Here is a 23,605-nt window from a genome sequence, read left to right on the forward strand (position 1 = left end):
ATCATTCAAGTCAAATGTAATGCAAAAGCAGCTTCTAGGCAATTCCTTTAATTATGACACCTTCCATGCCCACTTGCAAAATGTTTGCCAATATTAAACTTCTCTTCTGAAGAAATCTACATCTGAAAGGCAGGCTTTAATTTGCCGGGTGGTCAGTTTGAAGCCACACCGTCGGCTATTTGACCTTTTGGTCAAGCACATCAATGTTCATATACTCTAATTAAGTAAATTTTATTATCATCATGTTATGGCATGCCTTCTGCTTAACTGCTTTCAATTGTCTGAGCTGCCCTACATGTCACTGAACTAATCTATTTCCTAGAAGAACATAAACTTTACAGGAACACTTTTACACTGTTGATAGGAGTGTAAATTAGTTCAACCATTTCGGAAAACAGTGTGGTGATTCCTCAAGGATCTAGAAATAGAAATTCCATTTGACTCAGCAATCCCATTACTTTGGTATATACCCAAAGGATTATAAATCGTTCTATCATAAAGACACATGCACAGGTATGTTCATTGTGGCACTGTTTATGATAGCAAAGACCTGGAACCAACCCAAATGCCCATCAATGACAGACTGAACAAAAAAAATGTGGCACATGTACACCATGGAATACTATACAGCCATAAAAAAACGATGAGTTCTTGTCCTTTGTAGAGACGTTGTTGAACCTAGAACCCCTCATTCTCAGCAAACTGACACAAGAACAGAAAACCAAACACTGCATGTTTTCACTCATAGGCAGGTGATGAACAATGAGAACACTTGGGCACAGGGAAGGGAACAACACTCACAGGGATAGGTGGCGGGGTGGAAGGGTGGGGAGTAGGGACGGGAGAAATGCTTGATGTAGGCAACGTTTCGTGGGGATGCAGACAGCAAACCACTATGGCATGTATGTACCTATGCAACAATCCAGCAGGATGCAGGACATGCACATGTACCCCGAAGCCCAAATACAATAAAAAAAAAAAACATCTTTACAGGAGCCTGGTGCAGATAACTCAAGAGTATCAACTAACACATTTATCTACAAAGTACTGAATCCACATTACAGTCCTTTACTCTCAAGCAATAGACCGTTGCAGAGTAGTGCTATTTGCCTTTGAGGAAAGCAAAAACCATAACATTTATTCATCTATCTAACTTACTTCACTTATTTTTCTTTTACTAAGCTCTATTTAGTAGCTTCAACAATATAAATTCAGTATTTTAAAATCAATTTTGTAATTGCAATAATCAATCTTTCTTTTTTTCCCCATGGTCTCTCACTCTGTTACCCAGAGTAGAGTGCAGTGGTGCCATCTCAGAGGGTCGAAGTGGGAGGATCACTTGATTTCTAGAGCTCAAGTGATCCTTCCACCTCAGTCTCCAAAGTAACTGGGACTACAAGCCTGTACCACCATCCCTGGATAATTTTCGTATTTTTTTGTAAAGATGGGGTTTTTCTATGTGCCCAAGCTAGTCTCAACTTCCTGGGTTCAAAGTGATCCACCAACCTCGGCCTCCCAAAGTGATGGAACTACAGGCACACACCACTGCACCCAGCCACAAAAACACTTTTCTAATCAAGAAATGGGTATGTGTGATTTTCACAGGGAGAGCTTTATACCAGCATTATGCATCAATTTAAAAAGACATGTACTAATATTTGGTTTCTAATAAATTAGAAAACCAGGGTTCTATAAACGTATCTTAGATTTTGAGTTATTTTCTTCCTAACTTGCTTTAAATTGACACTTACAATAAGCAGTATTTATACAGCTACTATCAAACATCTAGAAGTGGATATAATATATAATAACAACAATAAAGGCAGCAACAATTATAAAAAATAATAGCAAAGAGTTGCCACAGTTCTTACTCTGTATCATGCAGTCACATACATGCCACATGTGTCAGCAGTATGTATACATACACATGCATACACACACATATATATTCAAACACATACATATATACAGATTTTTATTACTTTGCAATGTATTCTTGTGAGCTTTTAAAATTAATCAGAAAACACTGATCAGTAAAACCAAAATCATTTTCTAAAACAAATATGCAACTCATCAAAGCAGTGTTTTAAGTATTACAAAAGCAAAAACATATAATTTGAAAACAGTTAAATTCCAGGGTTTATACTTTTTATGAAAATATTTTAAGTCTTTATGTACCAAATAAAGGACTTTATTTTTCAAAGATCAATGGTTAAACCTACAGATACTTAATTCTTACATATGTTTGCTTATTTTCTGTAGGTTAGTGCATATCTGATTAGGCTTAATTATGTTTTTCGTATTCAACCCACTACCATCCAAAGGACAAAGAGGTAATATAACATCATAAAGATGGAGGTCACTGCAATATGCACCATGACTTCAACCACGATAGTACCATTTTACAGTAAAGCATCCTCTTATCCCAGGAAAAAAAGCATCTCTCCAATACTATACCTTCAGTCTAGAGAAACTTCACAGAAACAAGATAAGACTCCACAAAAGAAGCTTTTTTGTACTTTTTGGCCATCAAACTACCATAAAGTAGAGGAGAGATGAGTTGTTTCTGTCCTCCTCTCCCACCTCATCTGCCAAATATCTTAAGAGTAAATTTCTTGATACATAATATTTTATCTTAATTACTTCCAGAAGACCAAATCCTCAAAGTCAATCATTATTATCCAGCGTTTCATTACTGTACTGTTTCATACAGGTTAATCTGACCTAATTTCTCAACTTTCTTTGCCCTACACTAAATTCTAGAATTAATGTTCTATTTTTTGACAATAAAATGTTTATATTTGTAAATTCTTATATCCTTCATGATTCCTCTGAATGTTTCTAGTGGAGATTCAAGATCTGATCATTTATTCTATAACACTCTCAAGTGGAGAATATTCTTTTTCTCTCTTTCAAATAATATACTAGCGAGCTTGCTGGTGAATATGTATCTTCCTTGTTTTCATTGCCATTTCCAAATTACTTATCCTAAACATTCTTTTAGGAACACAACTCCTTTGTGGTTTATATCATGAGATTTCCTACCTGTAACCCTTGAGTTGGCTCTTCTCTGATGATCTCCCAACATTTCCTCCTCAGTTTTTGATATCTTTATCTACTGGCCCTTTTCTACCACTACTATTTCTGAAGCAACACATACCCTCCATTTCACATTTTGGTCTCACACCTTTTGACTTAAGAGGTCAGCCTACTCCATTTGAATCTTACTTCACAGTCATATTCTTCAGAGAGACCTATTTTATGACCAGAGACTCCTATCCTTCCAGGATGCCTACTGTATTATTTTCACTCCTGCAAATATCCTATGTCATTTAGTCTTTTGCTTTTCTGACCCCCACCACTTACTAAACCATCAATAAACTGCTTCATATTCTGACTTTTCTCTTTATCTAGGATTGAATTAATTATCTTTCATTAAAATTACTATCTTGGACCGGGTGCAGTGGCTTACACCTGTAATCCCAGCACTTTGGGAGGCCAAGGTAGGCAGATCACCTGAGGTTGGAAGTTTGAGACCATCCTGGACCATATGGTGAAACCTCATCTCTACTAAAAATAAAAAAAATAAAAAATTAGCCAGGTATAGTGGTATGCACCTGTAATCCCAGCTACTTGGGAGGCTGAGGTGAGGGAATTGCTTGAACCCAGGAGATGGAGGTTGCAGTGAGCCAAGATCATGCCACTGTACTCCAGCCTGGGTGATAGAGCAAAACTCCATCTCAAAACAAACAAACACTCTCTTGTAAACAGTCCTAGAGCAATCACATTTTTCTACCTCTCTGTCTCACTCACTCACTGGGCAAAGCCCGAACACTACTTTAGCCCAACTCTCTGTAGCTGAAATTCTTTGGTTTAAAAAAAAAATGACAACCTTGATGAATCTACTTTTAGACTTATGAACATAAATGTCAAACAAACACTTCACACCAACCTGGCTGTCTAAAAATGGCATTCAAATTGCTGCATTACACATTTTCTATATCTTCAAAATTCTTCTCTTTCCATCCCCTATCAACAAAACTCTGAAAAGCAAAACACCACTCAAAAGTCCTGTAAGCAGATATTTTATTGAAAAATGGTAAATAGAATCAATCTAACAGGAATTTTCTGTTCCACAACATCAAAATGCCAACTGCTAAATCTTTGCTTTGTCATCATTTATAATGGAAGTTCACCCCTAGACCATTCAATGACGTACATTTACCTTAAGTGATATATAAAACATTGTTCTCAGACACTGACCCCAAGAAAGTTTTTATAGTATGCTAAAGGCAGCACAAAGCAGAAGTATTAGTGGACTGAGTTATATGACTCATGAAAAATGACTTGCAATTTATGAATCAGGTGAAGGAAAAAGGGCACTGTCAACGTAAAATCCAAAGTTCTGAATATGAAAGAGCTTGTTTCTTAGCAGAGTTAGTTTTTAATGCCTTGGTAGATTAAAATGTGTGTCTGCATGTGTGGGTGTGTGTGTGGAGAGGGGCTGTGTGGGAGAAATTTTCAATCAAATTTTTTCTGTTGCAGATTTAAGATGCAGCCAAAATGTATACTTTTGCCAGTAGAAGAAAGCTATACCAAGAGCGGCTACCTCTACACAGAGCTAGTTCTTCTCTGTCACCACCCAATTCTAGGTACTAAAGGCTTAGTACCTATGCTACACCAGGGGTCCTCAACCTTGGGGTAGCAGACACATACCAGTCCTTGGCCTGTCAGGAATTGGGCCACACAGCAGGAGGTAAGTGGCAGGCAAGCCAGTCTTACTGCCTGAGCTCAGCCTCTTGTCAGACCATTGGCACATTAGATTATCATAGGAATGTCAACCCAGTGTGAACTGGACATGTGAAGGATCTAGGTTGTGCACCCCTTATGAGAATCTGACTAATGCCTGATGATTTCGTTACTGCTGGAGGGTGTCTCAAGTTCTTGGCATCTCAAAGAAAGAACTGGACAAAACGCACAAACAAAGCAAGGACAGAATGAAGCAACAAAAGCAGATATTTATTGAAAATGAAAGTATACTCCACAGTGTGGGAGTGGGCCCGAGCATATTGGCTCAAGGGCCCCTTTACAGAATTTGTGGTTGTTTAAAGACCCTCTAGAGGTTTCCGTTGGTGAGTTGGTGTATGCCCTATGGAGAGGACATTTCCTATTATAGCTGAAGTGTGATTTGGCCCTATGTTCCCTGCTACCAGACCCTGTTTTCCTGCCTCAATCTGAGGAGGAAGTTTCATACCAAAAAGATGTTCCTAGACTGGTGGAAAAATTGTCTTCCAGGAAACCTGTCCATTGATGCCAAAATGATAGGGGACACTTGTTGTACACCATCCTCAAAAATACAGACCCTCTTAACACCTCTGGTTTTCTTTCATGCCAACTGGCAAATTGTCTTTTAAATATCTAAAGAAAATAGGTTAGGATATCATTTTTATTTTATAAGAAGGCTCCTTTGACTCTATGTAAAGGTTTAACATCTGCTTATGAAAGGTAAGAAGACAATTGGTCTTTCACAAGGAAAAAAAGAGAAATTATATTATAAATATATATTATATATATTATATGTATATATAAAAAATGATAGGAAATACTCAGATGATTTTAAATTAAATACTATTACTAATATCTAATTAATACATTTAGCTGCCAGATTTAATGCTACTTATGTCAATTATAACATTTAATCTGCGCAAGACTTCAGGTGGAAGCTATTTTTATTCATATATTTTACTGTGGCTAACAAGAACAAAATGACTGGGCTAAGCCTTACTATTCAACTTAGTTAAGAATTCAGAAGATAATTTTTAACCAAGTCAGCTGTCTCTGAAGGCCATGCTGTAGAGCAACCGCATATGGCTTCCAACAGAAAAAGGAGTAATTAGAAATTTAGAGAGAAGTTTTTCTCATTGGGTAACGTGTAAAGATTCGTTTCAGTAAATATTCTACCACATTTATATATTTAAATAAAATATATTTATATTTGATTTAGAATATGAGCCAAAAATTATGGTTTCTATTATTCAATATAGTTGAAAGTTCTAATTGATGCAGTTTCTCTATGTTCTATCTCTTTATATCTTTAAACAATAATTCAAAAAAATGTCATTACTGACACATATAATCAACCAATGAAAAAGGGTGACACAATAATTAGGTGAACTCATTTTGTGCACGTGTTGCTGATTGACAAAAATATTATTGAGCTATTATTTAATAAATGCTTGGCGGTGAAACACAAAATACCTATATATTTTCTGACTGTCTCCTTGTATAACACTCAATTTGCCTTACTGGGGATGTGGAAATTATGAGGAATATTATGTTTGTTACAGTCATTTCAGGTCTTATAAAGATAAGCTGCTCTTGAGGACTGACTGCTTTAGAATTATCATTACTGATTTAAAACATACATACACAGGTACACATACAGACACACACACATGATTATTACAGTTACGTGTTGCTGCTAACACATCATCTCAAAATTTGTGACTTAAAACAACAATTTTATGATGCTCCTGGTTTTTGGACCAGGAGAGATCCAGGCAAAGTTTGGCAATTCTTCTGCTTTGGCTGCTCCACCTGCTTTACTGAAATGACCTGATGGTTTTCAGCTGGCAGCTTTGCCAGGCCAGAGTTCCAAAGAGGCTTTGCTCATATGTCTGCCACATTGGTATGGGTATCTGGAAGTTGGGAGCAGTTGGGCTGCTTTCTTTCTCAATTATTTGCAGAGTTTTTCTATTTGGTCTAAGAGAAGCAGAACAGAATTTCTTACATAGCCCTTGCTCTGTCACCAGAGTGCAGTGGTGGGATCTCAGCTTACTGCAGCCTCTGCCTCCTGGGTTCAAGCGATTCTCCTGCCTTAGCCTCCCGAGTAGTTGAGATTACAGGCACGCGAGCTCTTTTTTGTATTTTTAGTAGAGATGGGTTTTCACCATGTTGGCCAGGATGGTCTGAATCTCTTGACCTTGTGATCCACCCACCTCGGCCTCCCAAAGTGCTGGGATTACAGGCATGGTCTGTCTCACCCCGCCACATTTCAGACTTTCAAGAGGAAGTGTTCCATGAAAGAGGAACTTGAAGATTTCCTTGTCTGGGTCTGGAAACTGTAGCAGGATTCCTCCTGCATGTGGTATTAGTAAAAGCAGTCCCAGTCTTGGTTTAGATTTATAACAAGGTGAAAGACTCATCTCTCTCTCTTAATTAACATAAAATTTTTTGTATTTACTGTGTACAACATGAAGTTTTAAAATATGTATGCTTTGTGAGATGGTTAAATCTAGCTAACTAATAAAAGTGTTATCTCACATAGTTATTACTTTTGTGATGAGAACACTTAACATCCACTTTTTTTTTTATTTTTCAAAAATACAACATATTGCATTTAACTATACTCACCACATTGTACACTGTACCTCTTGAACTTACTCTTACTGTCTCACTATAAATATATGTGCTTTGTGGCCGGGCGCCGTGGCTCAAGCCTGTCATCCCAGCACTTTGGGAGGCCGAGGCGGGTGGATCACGAGGTCAAGAGATCGAGACCATCCTGGTCAACATAGTGAAACCCCGTCTCTACTAAAAATACAAAAAATTAGCTGGGCATGTTGTCGCGTGCCTGTAATCCCAGCTACTCAGGAGGCTGAGGCAGGAGAATTGCCTGAACCCAGGAGGCGGAGGTTGCGGTGAGCCGAGATCGCGCCATTGCACTCCAGCCTAGGTGAAAAGAGCGAAACTCCGTCTCAAAAAAAAAAAAAAAAAAAAAAAATATATATATATATATATATATATATATATATATATATATATGTGCTTTGTCCAATATCACCCATACCGCTCTTCTTAAAACCCCCAGCCTCTGATCACCATTTTATTCTTTATTTTTATGAGATCAACTTTCCACCTTTTGATGTGTATGTAAAAGAGAATAGAGCTATCTTTAATTCACCAAATTAAACAAGCTGAATAACAAATATGTGGTAAAATATAGTTTACATTTTTTATTAAATATGTTTCTACCTGGTTTTTAATCAATAGAATCTGAGTATAAATACATGTAATTATATATCAAAGTATATACTTTTATTAAATTATATTAAATATCCTTATTGCATTCAGGAAAGAGCTTTTTTTTGTCATTGTAGGTTTGAGTCATTTTGTTGTGACATAATTTTGCAAATCATTTTATTTAAAATTACTAACTTTATACATTGTTTCCAAAAAACTGTATTTATGTGTCCATCAAATTATTTTGTTTTCAGAAGCATAATTTTACTTAAATTAAGTTTCTATACATATGTTTTTATAAATTCAGTTTTTCAAAGCACATTGGAATATTTATAATAATACAATTTTTGGCTCTAATAATGATATTTAACTTTGCATTATTTCTAAAACCTTCATAAGCTCTTCAGTGAAATCATTTTTAGTAGCTATATCCTTCTTCCTCTAATTTTGTAAAGGAAGGAAATTATTTGGTTATCAACCAAAAGCAATGGAAGCTTCCGTAAATCATTTCAATTTATAGGCATCTTTTGACTTTTATAAAGCAAAAATATGTGCTGACAGCAGACCAGAATTACTTTATTCTGAGTGGTAAAATTAACATGCAGGCCAGTAAATGGAAATTTTAGTTACAATTCATTAATATGTTCTTAAGCATTTCTTTAAACAACTATCCATGTACAAGAGAGGCAGCATCAGCTCCCGACAGCTGTCCCCTCTATTCTTTCCGTAAACAGAAAATGAAGCAACATACCACTCATTCTCTCTGGAAAGACAGCTTTCAGAGCTTTATGCAAATAACATGACCCTCTAGCTGTGGCACATTCTTCAAAAAGACACCTACCTTCAAAAGTGACAGCAAGTAATAATGTGACAAACGAGCATGCAGCCTGCACATGTGCCACATATTTCACCTAGAATCCTTGGTTGTGATAAAATTAACATGACCTCTATTGCCAAGGACATTATAATCAATGGTAACAGTGTGCACGGGAAAAGCAGAAATCGAGGGGGCTATGTCTTCATTCAGTAGACTTTAAAATAAAGCTTTTAAAAATCAATTGGTCTTTTTATTTCATTTTACTCTACTTTTTGGCAGAGATACACTGACTTATAGAATTTCCATTGTCTTCATTACTAGAAGATGCCACCATATTTGCTGATAGTTAGGAAGAAAGGTTATATATGATATACTTGAGTAATTAGTGTTTAGGTAGGTAATAAAAAACTTTAATGAATATTGATATTGAGACTAAAGATCTTGGCTTAATGTTAGTGTAGACTACTCTACATTTTGCTTTGTTTTACAATTGATTTTTTCCCTTTTAAAGAGAGAAGACAAATGATGCATCTTTTTCTTTTTTATTGATGACAGAATTATGCAAAGAAGTATAATAAAATATTTCCAACTGACTTTGCAAAATAGGTAATGTATAAATGAATTGTTTTCAGTGTACCCACACAGCAGTGCAATACACACCCCATGAGAGCTTTATTGTATCTTAATTGTAGCGATCAAATTTAAGAAAAAAACATAGGGCACTTTTTAAATCTGTCTTGCCGGGTTTTTGGCAAAAATTAAAAAGTCCTAAACAAAAATAATCTTTGTGGCATCAAGCTGAGACTAAGCCACCAACTGATATGGAGATCAAAATGCTGCAAAAACAGATTTAGATGGTTTGCTTATAATTACTTTGGAGGCACTGAACAAGATCACATATTTTAATAATTTATATTCAGTGTCATAGTTATTTAAGATATGTGGAAAATAAATAAGAACTACCAAACAATATTATTACATGTCTACTGCTAATGTTGGGAAAAAAGTAAATTGAGTTCATCATACGTAAAAATATATTCATAACACAAACAAAAAGCATTTGATCCCAGCTTCAAAATGGTACATTTGCTCAGTCTAGCCACATATTTTTTGTTAGACATATACATGTAATAATTGTATATGCTGAGCATACTCATGTAGTAATAAACAGAAAAAAGGCATAAGATGTAATTATTGTTAAAATATAGCATCCCATGTTAGAAGAAGTTACATATACACTCTGAGAAAATTAGTAGCTTAGAAATAAATTCTTAACATTACATTTAAAGGCCAAATGGTCTTTGCTATTAATTAAAAAAAAAAAAAAGAAATATAAATCTCTCCTTCACAAGGAAGCTCAACTCTTCGAGTGTTTCTAATTACACATTAGAAAAGGTGTGGGCATAGTAAGAGATTTGCTCACTTGATAATTTTCCCTGTGTTTATGAAACCATATGCCATTTCCAAGATTAAGAAGCATACAGAATTATGGTTGTTTCCTCAATATTATATTTAATATATATAAAATCTGGAATTTTTAGTTTATTATTAATTTATCATTTTTATCAAAGTTATGTCTGTAAAATGAATATCTAGGTTTGTTCAAACATAATTTCAATTTTTACCATTAAAAATAATTGCAAAAAATTACTTTTACATCAACCTAATATTTCTTTAACTCTCTGTATTAGGTAATTTCCAATTATTTGAGGTTTGGACATAAATATTTAGTTCTTATTGCACAGGAATCCTGAAACAAACGCATGAAGCCCTCCTATGTCTTCCCAATAAAATTGTATTATACATTTTATACAATCAATATTTAATTTTAAATGGTTATGCAGACATTAGTCACATCTGATTCACTATAATCATTATGTAAGCACTGCTATACAGTTGACTGCTAGTACATGTACTTTTATTCTTAAACTTAAAAACATTTTTATTTTAATGCTTATTTAGCTTACTGTGTACTCATTTTTTTGTACATGGATGGTGGTTTTGGTGGACATACTGCACGCATGAAAGGCAAATTCATATCCTGATTAAATGTCTACCCCAGTAAAAATAAACAGCTGCACCTTCCCTGATCAAAGTGGTTTGATATAATCACACTGCCACCAGGTAACTGGCTGAGCACCCCAAAAATGGTGCCATGTGAGAAGACTCAGTATTGGTCTTGGCTGCTGGCAGATTGGGCATTCAGCAGTGGCTGTACCCAGGACAGCCTTGTTAACTTGAAGTCTGTATTGCTGAGCCTGTGCATAATCATAATCACTGCAACCATGTCTGCTTTGTCAATGTGCCCACTGGGCAAAAACAAATGTGGCTGAAGAAACATACTAACTGAAATCCACAAAATGGGGCATACTATCTATTATCATGATATTCCACAGAGCATGGTTTCTGACCAAGAAATTCACCTCACAGCCAAAAAGTACTATGAATATATCAATGGGAACATACTCATGGAATCCACTGGTCTTACCACGTTCCCCACATCATCATGGCCTTTTGAAGACTCAGTTATAGTAGAAGCTGAGTGGTAATACACTGCAGGGTTGGGGCAACGATCTTCAGAAGGCTGAATGTGCCTTAAATTAGTATTCAACTTATATTGTTTTTTCAATAGCCAGGATTCACAGCTTCAAAAATTAATGGTTGGGAATGAGAGTGATAGTATTCATCATTATCCCTAGTGACTTGCTAGCAAAATTTTTGCTTCCCACTCCCACAGTTTTGTGCTCTGCTGGCCTAGATGTCCTAGTTCCAGAAGGACAAGAAATGCTTACATTAGGAGACACAAGAAGATTCTGTTGAACTGTAAATTAAAACTGCAGCCTGGCCACTTTGGGCTCCCCATGCCTCTGACTCACACTAAGGTTGGAATAATGGTGTGTGCTGGGGTGATTGATCTGGACTACCAAAGAGAAATTTTATTGTTATCCCACAATGGAAGTAAGAAAAATTATATCTGAAATACGGGAGATCGTTTAGTGTCTCTTAAAATCACCATGCACTGTGATTAAGGACAATGGGAAATTACAACAACTCAATCCAGGCAAGACTAAAAATGTATCAGACTTCAGGAATGAAGGTTTGGGTCACTCTGCCAGGTAAACAAGGAACACATAAAATAAAGTAAAATACGGTCATATTTATATAAATACCAGCTAAAATCATGTGATCAGTTAGAGAGATGAGGATTATAACTGTCATGAATATTTCCTCCTTATTTTGTTATCAGTACATTTTTGTGTATATTGTTGACTAAAGTTAAGGCCATGGAGGCAGAAATAATTTGATAAAGGTTTATCAGATGCCAAATTTGAAGGTCAACTTGGAAGGCACATCAACAAAGCTGGGCATGTTCTAAAGTCTTAGATTTTGAAATAATTTATGAGAATGTTCAGAAGGGAGAGGAACTTTTTCTATCACGATTGTTCTTTTTCACTCAAGAGTACACTACAGAGATTACAGTGATTGGCTACTGATTACAACATACAGCATACAGGCTAAAATGTTTTACATGAAAGACAATCAGTAAAACTTCAAAATTCACAAAAAAAACCCAGAGTCTTTTACAAGGTAAGTAGATTATGTATTAATCATCAACACTTTAAAGAATTCACCATCACTATAAGATTTGAGAGATTCTCAGTACGGTTGTTCACTCAAGAAGATATAAGCCATGAATCATAGGACATTTCTCAGGAAGTTAAAAATAGTTTATTCTTTAAGTGTAGAGTGTGTAACTTAACCCTCACCTGGCATGGCCATAAGTTCTGTTTATAATTTGGTATCTTATTGCCACAGAGTCCATTTCATCAGCCTTAGGATCTGTATTTTAACATTAATTCCAGTCAGTTGTTGTGTCTGTACTGCAAAAGGAAGAGGATATAATGAGGTGTGCTTGACCTCTTGTCTCATCATGGTGACAAACTTTCTCTGGGGTTCCTGTGGCCAAGAGTTGGTTCATTTGATCAGTTGGAGGGGCTTAAGATTGTATTTTTAGCTTATAACATATACATATATTAAGCAGATATATTTGTTTTTCCTCGTATTTTCTTATCATAAAAATATTGGGTTTATATCCATAGTTAAGTACTGTTAATTTTACATTCTAGTATTTAAGTTACAGGATATCAGGATAAGGGTAAACGTGCTCAAGTACCATACCTCCTGTTCTAGAAAAGAGATTGGTGGATTTTTTTTGTTGTATGCAGAACAGTTGTATTCTTAGGTGAAAATATGACCTTATTATCTTCTTTATTTGGAGATTAAACATATTTTAATATGCATGTGGATGCCAATATCTATATAAGAACCAAGTTGACAAATGATAGAGTTGTGATAGTTAATTTTATGTGTCAACTTAACTGGGCTAAGTGATGTTCATATAGCTAGAAAGATGTTATTTCTGGGTGTCTCTGTGGGGACATTTCAGGGAAAGCTTAGAATTTGAATCAAAAGACTGAGTATAGAATATGTCCTCACCAACATGGGTGAGCATAATTTAATTTCAATGAGGCAAGAATAGAATAAAAAGGAAGAGAAAAGGAAAATTCTTTCTTTCTCTTCTTGAACTATGATATTCATCTTCTCCCGTCATCAGAAATTGGAGCTTCTAGTTCTTTGGCCTTCAGAATCTAGGACATTCTCAGGCCTTCAGACTTGGCCTGAATTACACCACCAGCTGTCCTGCTTCTCCAGCTTGCAGACAACATATGGTGAGAATTCCCAAGCTCCATAATATGTGAGCCAATTTCCATAATAAATTTGCTCATATGTGTGTGTGTGCCTGTGTTTGTGCGTGTGTGTTTGTGTATCATATTAGCTCTCTCTGGGACCCCTGACTAATATATTTATCATAATTTTATTTTAATGTTTGTTCAGCCTTCACATGTACTCATTTTAGTACTGTATTATAATTGTCATATTCCATCTTTTCACAAACATTTTTATTTAGTTAATTTATTTTCCCTTCTTTATTTTCCTTTGTAAATATTAATTTATCATATAAAAATACTTTATTTCTGAGTTTACTTTGCTTATTTTATGTCTATATCCCTTTTATCCTATAAACAAAGTTGTTCAGCATTTAATGTCTTATAAATTGTAAGAATGAATGAGGTAAGCTTTTTAAAAATTAATTCCCAATTTAGTTTATTTTTATCATATTGTTTTAATTTTGCCCCATTCATTAAAAAGCAATTGCAAATTACATCATTTCCATATAACATTTCCTTTGATCCCTATCTGTGAGGAAAGATAAATGATAATAATTCTATTTTGATTTTAATCAATCTTATTGGGATTTAATTCACAAACTATAAAATTCTCCCATTTAAATGTATAATCCATTTTTGGGTATAGTCACGCAACTGTGCAAACACCAAATAAGACTATTTTTATCTCTCCAAAAAGAAACTCCATGCCCATTTGCAGTCACTTTTTTCCCAAGCCACATAGAAATCACTAATCTACTCCCCATCTCTATAGGTTTAACTTTTCCAGGACATTTTATTAAAATAGAATCAGTAATACATTTTCATAATGGTTTTTCAATGTTCATTCATGTTGAAAAATATAGGACTACCTTATTCCTGTATATCACTAAATAACATTCTATTTAATGGCGTACGTTTTAATGACCTCTCCATCCAGTGATGGATACTTGGGTTGCCTCTACTTTTTGAGTATCATAAATAATGCTGCAATGAATATTTCTGTACAAGTTTTTCTGCAGATAACATTTACAATTCTCTTGGATATGTATTTAGAAGTGTAATTACTGGGTGACATAATATGGATATTCATCCCCTCCAAATCTCATGCGGAAATTTAATCTCCAGTTTGGGAGTTGAGGCCTGGTGGCAGGTATTTGCTTTATGGGGCCAAATCTCTCATGAACAGCTTGGTGTCATTCTCACAGGATTAAGTGAATCTCCCTCTTAGTTTCCATGAAATATGGTTAAGAAGATTCTGAGACTTCCCTAAATCTCGCTCTTCCCTCCTCCCACACCATACCCTTAACTTTCTGCCGTGAATGGAAGCTTCCTAATCCTTCACAAGAAGTAGATGTTGGCACCATGTACATGTTTATTGTACAGCCTGTAGAACTGTGAGTGCAATAGGACTCTTTACTTTATAGATTACCAAGTATCAGGTATCCCTTTAGAGCAATGCAAATGAACTCTATTGGTAACTCCATGTTTAATATTTTGAACAACTGCCAAAATACTTTCAGAGTGGCTTCACTATTTCATATTTTCACCTGCCGCACATGAGGTTTTCAATTCCTCCCTATCCTCAGTAAGACTTGTTACCTTCTTATTTTAATCATTCTAATTTATGTGATGTGATATGTCATTGTAGTTTTGATAAGCATTTATCTAATGACTAATGAGTGTCAGCATATTTTATTGGGTTTATTAGCCATTTGCATATCATCTTTTCAAATCCTTTTTCCATTTTAAAATTGTGTTACTTCTTTTTATTATGAGTTGCTGAATTTGATTTGCTAGTACCTTGCCGAAGGTCATTTGTCTATATTTACAAGGGATATACATTTGTTTTTCTTTTTTCTTTCTATTTTTGCTTTATCTCTTTTTTTTGTAAAGTGTGTGTCTGGGATAGCATACTGGCCTCAAAAATATCACTTGGGAAGCAATTCTTCCTCTTCTATTTTCTGAAAGAGTTTGCGAATTATTGGTATTAATTCTTACTAAAACTTTAGTAGAATTTTCCAGTATAGCCATGTGAGATTGTTTTTTGGTTATTGTCTTTGTAGGCAACGTTTTAAATTACTTATTTAATAGTTTTAATTTTTATAGCTCTATCAGATTTTTTTATTTATTCTTTGTCAGTTCTGGTATCATGTGCTTTTCTATGAATATTTTTCACTTTGGTATCTTAATTACCTGGTTTGTTGGTTTCAGTTGTTCATAGAATTCTCTCTTAATATTTTTTATTTTTTATGGTAGGAAGTAAGGGTCCCTTTTTCATTCCATATTTTAGGGAATGGTGTCATCTCTCTTTTTAAAATTATTGTTTTGGTATTTTTCTCAGCTTGTTAGCTACATATTAATCTCTTGTATTGATATTTATAAAAATTCAATTTTTACTTTGGTTGATTTTCCCTATTGTTACTTTTCTATTTCATCAATATTTGCTCTAATGTTTATAATTTTCTTTCATTTTGAGCTTGCTTTTGTTTTAGTCTGCTCTTCATTCTTCTAGTTCATAGTAAAAAGTCAGTTTACTGGTTTGGTATCTTTCTTCTTTGTTAATATATGCCTTTATACATATGGATGCTTTCCATCAATGTTGGTATGGTATCCAGTCCTTTTTATTTCAAAGTATTTTATAATTCTTCAGATAATTTATATCTGACCCATTGTTTATTTATACAGGTGTTGCCAAATATTCATATTTCTTAGGTTAGTGACTTTTTAATTCCATTTTGACTTGAGAGCATAATTATGGTGTCAATGCTTTTGAAATTTAGATAGGCTTGCTTTATCATCTAGCATATAATCTATGCTAACTGATGTTCCATGTGTGCTTGTGAATAATGTTTACTCTGCTGTCATTGAGTCTAGTGTTCTACACATCTGTTAGTTCTGATTTATCATGCTGTTCAAATTTTGTATTTCTTTTTTCTTTTCTTTTCTTTTTTTTTTTTTTTTTTTTTTGAGATGGAGTTTCACTTTTGTTACCCAGGCTGGAGTGCAATGGCGCGATCTCGGCTCACCGCAACCTCCGCCTCCTGGGTTCAGGCAATTCTCCTGCCTCAGCCGCCTGAGTAGCTGGGATTACAGGCACGCGCCACCATGCCCAGCTAATTTTTTGCATTTTTAGTAGAGACGGGGTTTCACCAAATTGACCAGGATGGTCTCGATCTCTTGACCTCGCGATCCACCCGCCTCGGCCTCCCAAAGTACTGGGATTACAGGCTTGAGCCACAGTCAAATTTTGTATTTCTTTAGTGAACTGTCTTTTTGTTCTACCATTATTAAATATGGGGCATTAATATCCCCCAAATTATAGTTGAGTTGTCAATTTTGCCCATCAAATTTTTCGTTGTTTCATAACTTAATCTGAAATGACGTTGATATGGTTTGGCTGTGCCCGCACCCAAATCTTGTCTTGCCTTGTAGTTCCCATAATCCCCACTTGTCCTCAAAGGAAAAAGGTGGAGGTAATTGAATCATGGGAGTGGTTCCTCCATGCTGTTCTTGTAACAGTGAGTGAATCTCATGAGAGCTGATGATTTTATAAGCGTCTGGCATTTCTCCTGCTGGAATTCATCCTCTCTTCTTCTTCCCTGTCAAGACGTGCCTTTTGCCATGATTATAACCTTCCTGAAGCCTCCCAAGCCATGTAGAACTGTGAGTCAATTCCCAATCTTGGGTATTTCCCATAGCAGTGTGAGAATGGATTAATATAGATATTACTATCAGTATATGTTACTGTATCTTCAGGGTGAACTTAAAATTTTAATGTTATAAAATGTCATTTTTTGTCTCCAGTAATTTCACTGTCTGAAAGTCCATTTTGTTGAATATGAATATAGCATTTTTAGCATTCTTCTTCTTACAGTTTGCATGGTATACATTATCAAATCATTTATTTGTTTATTTATTTTTCATTACTTTCAACTTTTATTTTAGATAGAGGGAGTACATGTGCAGGTGTGTTACATGAGTATAATACGTCTAGGTAGTGAGCATAGGACACAATAGGTAGTTTTTCAAACCATAGCCTCCTCTCACTCTTCCCAGTCTAGTAGTCTTCAGTCTCTATTGTTCCTATGTTTATGCCCATGTGTTCTCAATGTTTAGCTCCCACTTATGAGTGAAAATATGAAGTATTTGGTCTTCTGTTCCTGATATAATTCACTTAATATTGTGGCATCAAGCTTCATTCAGGCTGCTGCAAAGACAATAGTTTTAATTTTTTATGGTTGCATATCATTCCATGGTATATATGTACCATAATTTTAATTTAGTCCACCACTGTTGAGCACCAAGGTTGATTCCATGCATTTACTTTTGTGAATAGTGTGATGATAAACATGAGTAAAGTGTGCCTTTTTGGTACAATTACCTATTTTCCCTTGGGTATATACCCAGGGACAGGATTGCTAGATTGAATACTACCTCTGTTTAAAGTTCTATAAGAAATATCTGAATTGCTTTCAAGAGGCACTGAAAATGTTTGCATTCCCACTAAAGTGTATACGTTGTTCCCTTTTCTCTGAAGCCTTTCCTGCATCTGTTGCTATTTGACTTCTTAATAATAGCAATTCTGTTTTAAAAGACAAAAAATACCAGATGCTGGTGAGGTTGCAGAGAGAAGGCAAAGCTTATAAGCTATCGGTGGGAGTGTAAATAGTTCAACCACTGTGGAAAGCAGTGTGGTGATTCTTCAAAGAGCTAAAAACAAAAACACCATCCTAGCCAGCAATCCCATTTCTGGATATATACACAACAGAATATAAACCAGTCTGACATAAAGACACATGCATTCATATGTAAATTGCATAACTATTTACAATAGCAAAGATATGGAATCAACCTAAATGGCAGATTGGAGAAAGAAAATGTGGTACATATACACCATGGAATACTACACAGCCATAAAAAAAGCAAGCTCATGTCCTTTGCAGTAACAAAAGTGAAGCTGGAGTCCATTATCCATAAAATATTAAAGCAGGAACAGAAAACCAGATGCCACATATACTCACTTATAAGTGGAAGCTAAATGATGAGAGCACTTGGATACAAAGACAGACACTAGGGCCTAGCTGAGGGTGAAGGGTGGGAGTTGGAAGAAAAATAGACAAAAATAACTATTGGGTACTAGGTCAAGTACCTGGGTGATGAAATAATCTGTACAAACTAGCCTGTTAACACAAGTTTACCTCTAACAAACCTGCACATGTACCATGAATCTAAAAGTTTAAAAAATATATAAGTAAATAAATGAATAAAAGCCATTCAGACTGTTGTGACATGTTATTTCATTGGGTTTCGATTTGCATTTCTTTAATCTTCAGTGATGTTGAGCCAAAACATCTGAGTTTTTCATGTTTTTTTGCTATGTATATGTTTATGAACATATACATGATAAAACTAAAAAGGGTCTGTTCATATACTTTGCCCATTAAAATTTTTTCTTTTTTCTTGCTTATTAAGTTCCTTACAGATTCTGGATATTAGATCTTTGTCAGATGCATAGTTTGTGAATATTTTATTCCGTTCTTTATGTCATCTGTTTATTCTCTTGATACTTTGCTGAGCAGAAGTTCTTTAATAAGTCCAACTTGTCAGTTTTTATTTTTATTGTAGTTGGTTTTTGGGAAGTAGCCAAAAACTGTTTGCTAAGACCAATGTCAAGAATGAAATTTCCTCTGTTTTCTTCTGAGATTTTTATAGTTTGAAGTCTTACATTTATATCTTTAATCCACCTTGAGTTAGTTTTTGAGTATGGTGACAGGTTCATCTGCATATGGCTAGCCAGTTATTCCAGCAATATTTATTGAAGAGGGTATCCTTTCCCCATTGTTTTTGTCAGTCTTGTCAAAGTTCTAGGCATGTGCCTTTATTTCTGGGTTTTCCATTCTTTCATTGCTCTATGTGTCTGTTTTTGTCCCTGTGCCATACTATTTTGGTTACTGAACCTTACAGTTTGTATGAAGTCAGGTAGGGTGATGTCTTCAGCTTTGTTCTTTTTGCTTAGGATTGCTTTGTTTATTTGAGTTCTTTTTTGGTTTTATATAAATTTTAGAAGTTTTTTTTTTTAATTCTGTGAAGAATGATGTGGGTTGTTTCACAAGAATAGTGCTGACTGTAAATTGCAATGAACTATTGGATGACATTGACTCTTCCAATTCATGAACATGAAATATTTTTCCATTTATCTGTGTTATCTCTCATTACTTTCCGTGGTATTTTATAGTTCTCCTTGTAGAGATGTTTTACCTCTTTGGTTAGATGTTTTCTAGGGTAATTCACGATATTTGTAGCTATTGCAAATTTGATTGTGTTCTTGATTTAAACTCATTGTGGATGGTATTGGTGTGTAGAAATGCTACTGATTTTGGTGTATTTATTTTGTATCCTGAAGCCTTGCTAAATTCATTTATCAGTTCTGGTAGCCTTTTGGAAGTTTCCTTAGGGTTTTCCAAATATAGAATTATATTGTGAATGGAGTGAGAAAGCTTTTCTTCTTCTCCTATTTGGATGTATTTTCTTTCTTTTACCTAGATACTCTGGCTAGGACTTCCAATATTATGCTGAATAGGAGTGATGAGAGTGGGCATCTTTGTCTTGTAGCAGTCACCAAAAGAAATTATTCCAGCTTTTGCCCATTTGGTATAATGTTGGCTGTGGGTCTGTTATAGATGGATCTTAACACCATGAGGTATAGTCGCTTGCCACCTAGTCTGTTGAGAGTTTTTATTATAAAGCAATGTTGGATATTATTAAAAGCTTTTGCTAAATCTACTGAGATAATCATATAGTTTCTGCTTTTAATTCTATTTATGTTGTAAATCACACTTATTGATTTGTGTATCCCTGGAATAAAAAGGAATAAAGCCTTTTTGATAATGGGGAATTAACTTTTTCAGGTGCTACTGAATTAAGTTTGGTAATATTTTACTGAGAATGTTTGCGTCTGGGTTCATCAAACATATTGGCCTGCAGGTTTCTTTATTATTTCTGTCTCTGGCAGATTTGCGTATTAGGACTCTGTTACTATCACAGAATGAGTAACAGAGAGAAGCCCTTCCTTAATTTTTCCCAATTCTTTCAGTAGGATTGGTATCAGTTTTCTTTGCAAATCTGAGAGAATCTGGCTGTGGATCCATTTGGTCCAGGGCTTTTGTATGTTGTGTGTGTTTGTGTTGCAGGTTGTTTTATTATTATTGATTTAATTTCTAAACTTGTTATTGGTCTGCTCAGGTTTTCACTTTCTTCCTGGGTAAATTTTGGGAGGGTTTTTGTTTTTCCAGAAATTTATCCATTTTCTCTAAATTTTCTAATCTGTGTGCATAAAGGTGTTTATAATAGTCTCTGAAGATCCTTTGTAATTCTTTGGAGTCACTTTTAATATCATCATTGTCATTTCTGACTGCAGTTAGTTAGACTTTCTTGTTTCATTTTCTTTGTTAATCTTGCTAGTAATCTATCAACCTTGTCTATTCTTTAAAATAACAAAATATTAGTTTTATTTTTCTTTTGTATGGACGTTTGAGTCTCAATTTTGTTCAGTTCTTTACGGATTTTTGTTATTTCTTTTCTTCACTAGCCTTGGGGTTGAATTTTTCTTTTCTTCCTAGTTTTACTAGATGTGATTAAATTGTTAATTTGAGATATTTCTAACATTCTGATAAAGGCATTTATAAATTTTCCTCTTAACATTATGTTAGCTACATCCCCCAAATTGTTGTAAGTTCTGTTTTGGTTTTCATTAATTTCAAAAATTTAAAAAATTTCTTCATAATTTTCTTGTTTACCCAAGAGGTATTCAGAAGCAAGTTGTTAATTTCCATGTTTTTCTATAGTTTTGAAAAATCTTTTTAATACTGATATCTATTTTTATTGCACTGTGGTCCAGTGCATTGGTATAATTTTGATTTTTTATATGTATTGAGACTTGCTTTATGGCTGAGCATGTGGTTGATTTTCTAATGTTTTGTGTGCAGATAATGTATATTGTGTGATTGCTGGGTGGAATACTCTGTAGATGTCTATAATCTCTAGCTGTTCAAGTATGGAGTTTAAGTACAGAATTTCTTTGTTCGTTTTCTGCCTTAATGATCTACCCAATTTTGTCAGTGAGGTGTTTAAGTCCTTCATAATTACTGTGTGGCTATTCAAGTCTTTTCCTTGGTCAAGAAAAAAGTATTATATGAATCTTGTTGCTCCAAAGTTGGATGTAAATATATTTAGGGTGATTAGGTCTTTCTCCTGTTAAATTGAATTTTTTAGCAATATTTGATGTCCTTCTTTGTCCTTCCTGTTTGTGGTTGCTTTAAAGTCTGTTTTATCTAGAACAGTGACGCCTGTTCTTTCCCATTTTCTGTTTGCATGGTAGATTTTCTTCAGTCCTTTACTTAGAGCCTGTAGCTGTCTCTTGAAGACATTCAGACAGCTGGGTCTTGTATTTTTATCCAGGTTTACAATCCATTTTTTTTTTAAATACAGCTTTACACTCCATGTTTTTTAAGTGTGGTGTTTAGGCCATTTGTATTCAGAGTTAGTATTGATATGTGAGATTTTTATCTTGTGATTGTTTTGCTAGCTGGTTGATTTTTAGACTTAATTGGGTAATTGCTTTATATTTTTTGTGGGCTATCTGCTTGAGCGTTTTGGGGATTGCGGGTACTAATCTTTTTTTTCCACATTGTACACTCTCTTAAGATTACTTCTAAGGCTGGTCTGGTGGTGATATTTTCCCTTAGCCTTTGTTTGCCTGGAAAGGTTTTCTTCTTTATGAAGTTTCATTTAATGAAATGTGAAATTCTTGGTTTGAATTTTTTTCTTTGAGGATATTGAAAATAGGCCCTCAATCTCTTCTGACTTAATGATTTTTGCTGAGAGCTGTGTTGCTAAGTGGATGGGTTTCCTTTTGTAAGTGACCTTATCTTTTTCAAAAATATAAAATGCTTAATGAATTTGTGTGTCATCCTTGCACAGTGGTCATGCTAATCTTCTCTATATTCTTCTAATTTTACTATTTTAAAATTTAAACCTATTTGTATTTTTGAGCTTAAAATGTGTTTGATTTACACAACGTAAGCTAGATTAAATTTTAATACCGACAGTCTCAATCTATGTTTATTTACTTTTAATATAATTATTGATAGAATTTGAATATATCATTTGGCTATTTGTGTTCTGTGCCTTGTGTATTTGCTCCTCTTTTTCTCTATTTCTGACTTATCTTTTGTTAAATAGATATTCATATTGTGTCCTTTCCATTCCCTTGTTGTTTATTAAACTTTTTGAGATATTTTCTTTATGGTTTCCATAGAGATTAAAATTAACATCATAACTTAAAGAAATATAAATCAGATTAATATTAATATTAAAAGACATTTTCTTTTAATATAGCACCTTTCTTTTTCCTCCATTGTGTGAAAAATATTTTTATAGTAATTAAATGTTTATATGTTGTAAGTTAGTCAATATACTTTTAAATTATATCTTTATAAAGTTGCCATTTGAATAATACAGAAGAAAATAGTAACAAAAATACCTTTGTGCTTTATTTTATGCTGAGTCATGTAGTTATTTTTATAAGTGCTAACAGTACAGATTTGAGTTATTACTTATTGTTCTTTTATTTCAGCCTGAACAACTTTTATTACTTCTTGAAGAGCAAGTGGTAACACACAATACCTCTGTTTTTGTGTATTTCAAAGTATTTTAATTTCTCCTTCATTTTTGAAGCATAATTTCTAAACATAATTTTAGTCGTTGTTGACAGTCCTTTTCTCCCCCACTCTGTTAAATATAGTGTAGTGCTCCACTTTCTTCTGGACTGCATGTTTCTTGTAAATAAGTATTTAGTTTGCTCTTGTTGCCTTCTCTTTTTCTTTAGAAAGTTTGACAATTATGCGTATAGGTATATAGATCGCTTTGATTTACTCTTATTTGAAATTTGCTGAGTGTTTTTTGGTGTGTGTAATGTTTTTTCATTAAATATGCAAAGTTGTCAGACATTACCTTTTCTGCTCCTTTGTCTCCTCAC

At 34.4% G+C, this 23,605-nt stretch overlaps 1 non-coding gene across 1 annotated transcript; it reads right to left on the bottom strand.

The window, feature by feature from the left end:
* Window positions 1-22,503: 22,503 nt before the first annotated feature.
* On the bottom strand, window positions 22,504-22,606 carry LOC118148284 (U6 spliceosomal RNA). The gene has a single exon (XR_004735037.1). It is a non-coding gene; the product is annotated as a U6 spliceosomal RNA (small nuclear RNA).
* Window positions 22,607-23,605: the final 999 nt, after the last annotated feature.

This window comes from Callithrix jacchus, chromosome 1 (genome assembly GCF_049354715.1).
Source record: "Callithrix jacchus isolate 240 chromosome 1, calJac240_pri, whole genome shotgun sequence".
Taxonomy (NCBI): Eukaryota; Metazoa; Chordata; class Mammalia; order Primates; family Cebidae; genus Callithrix; species Callithrix jacchus.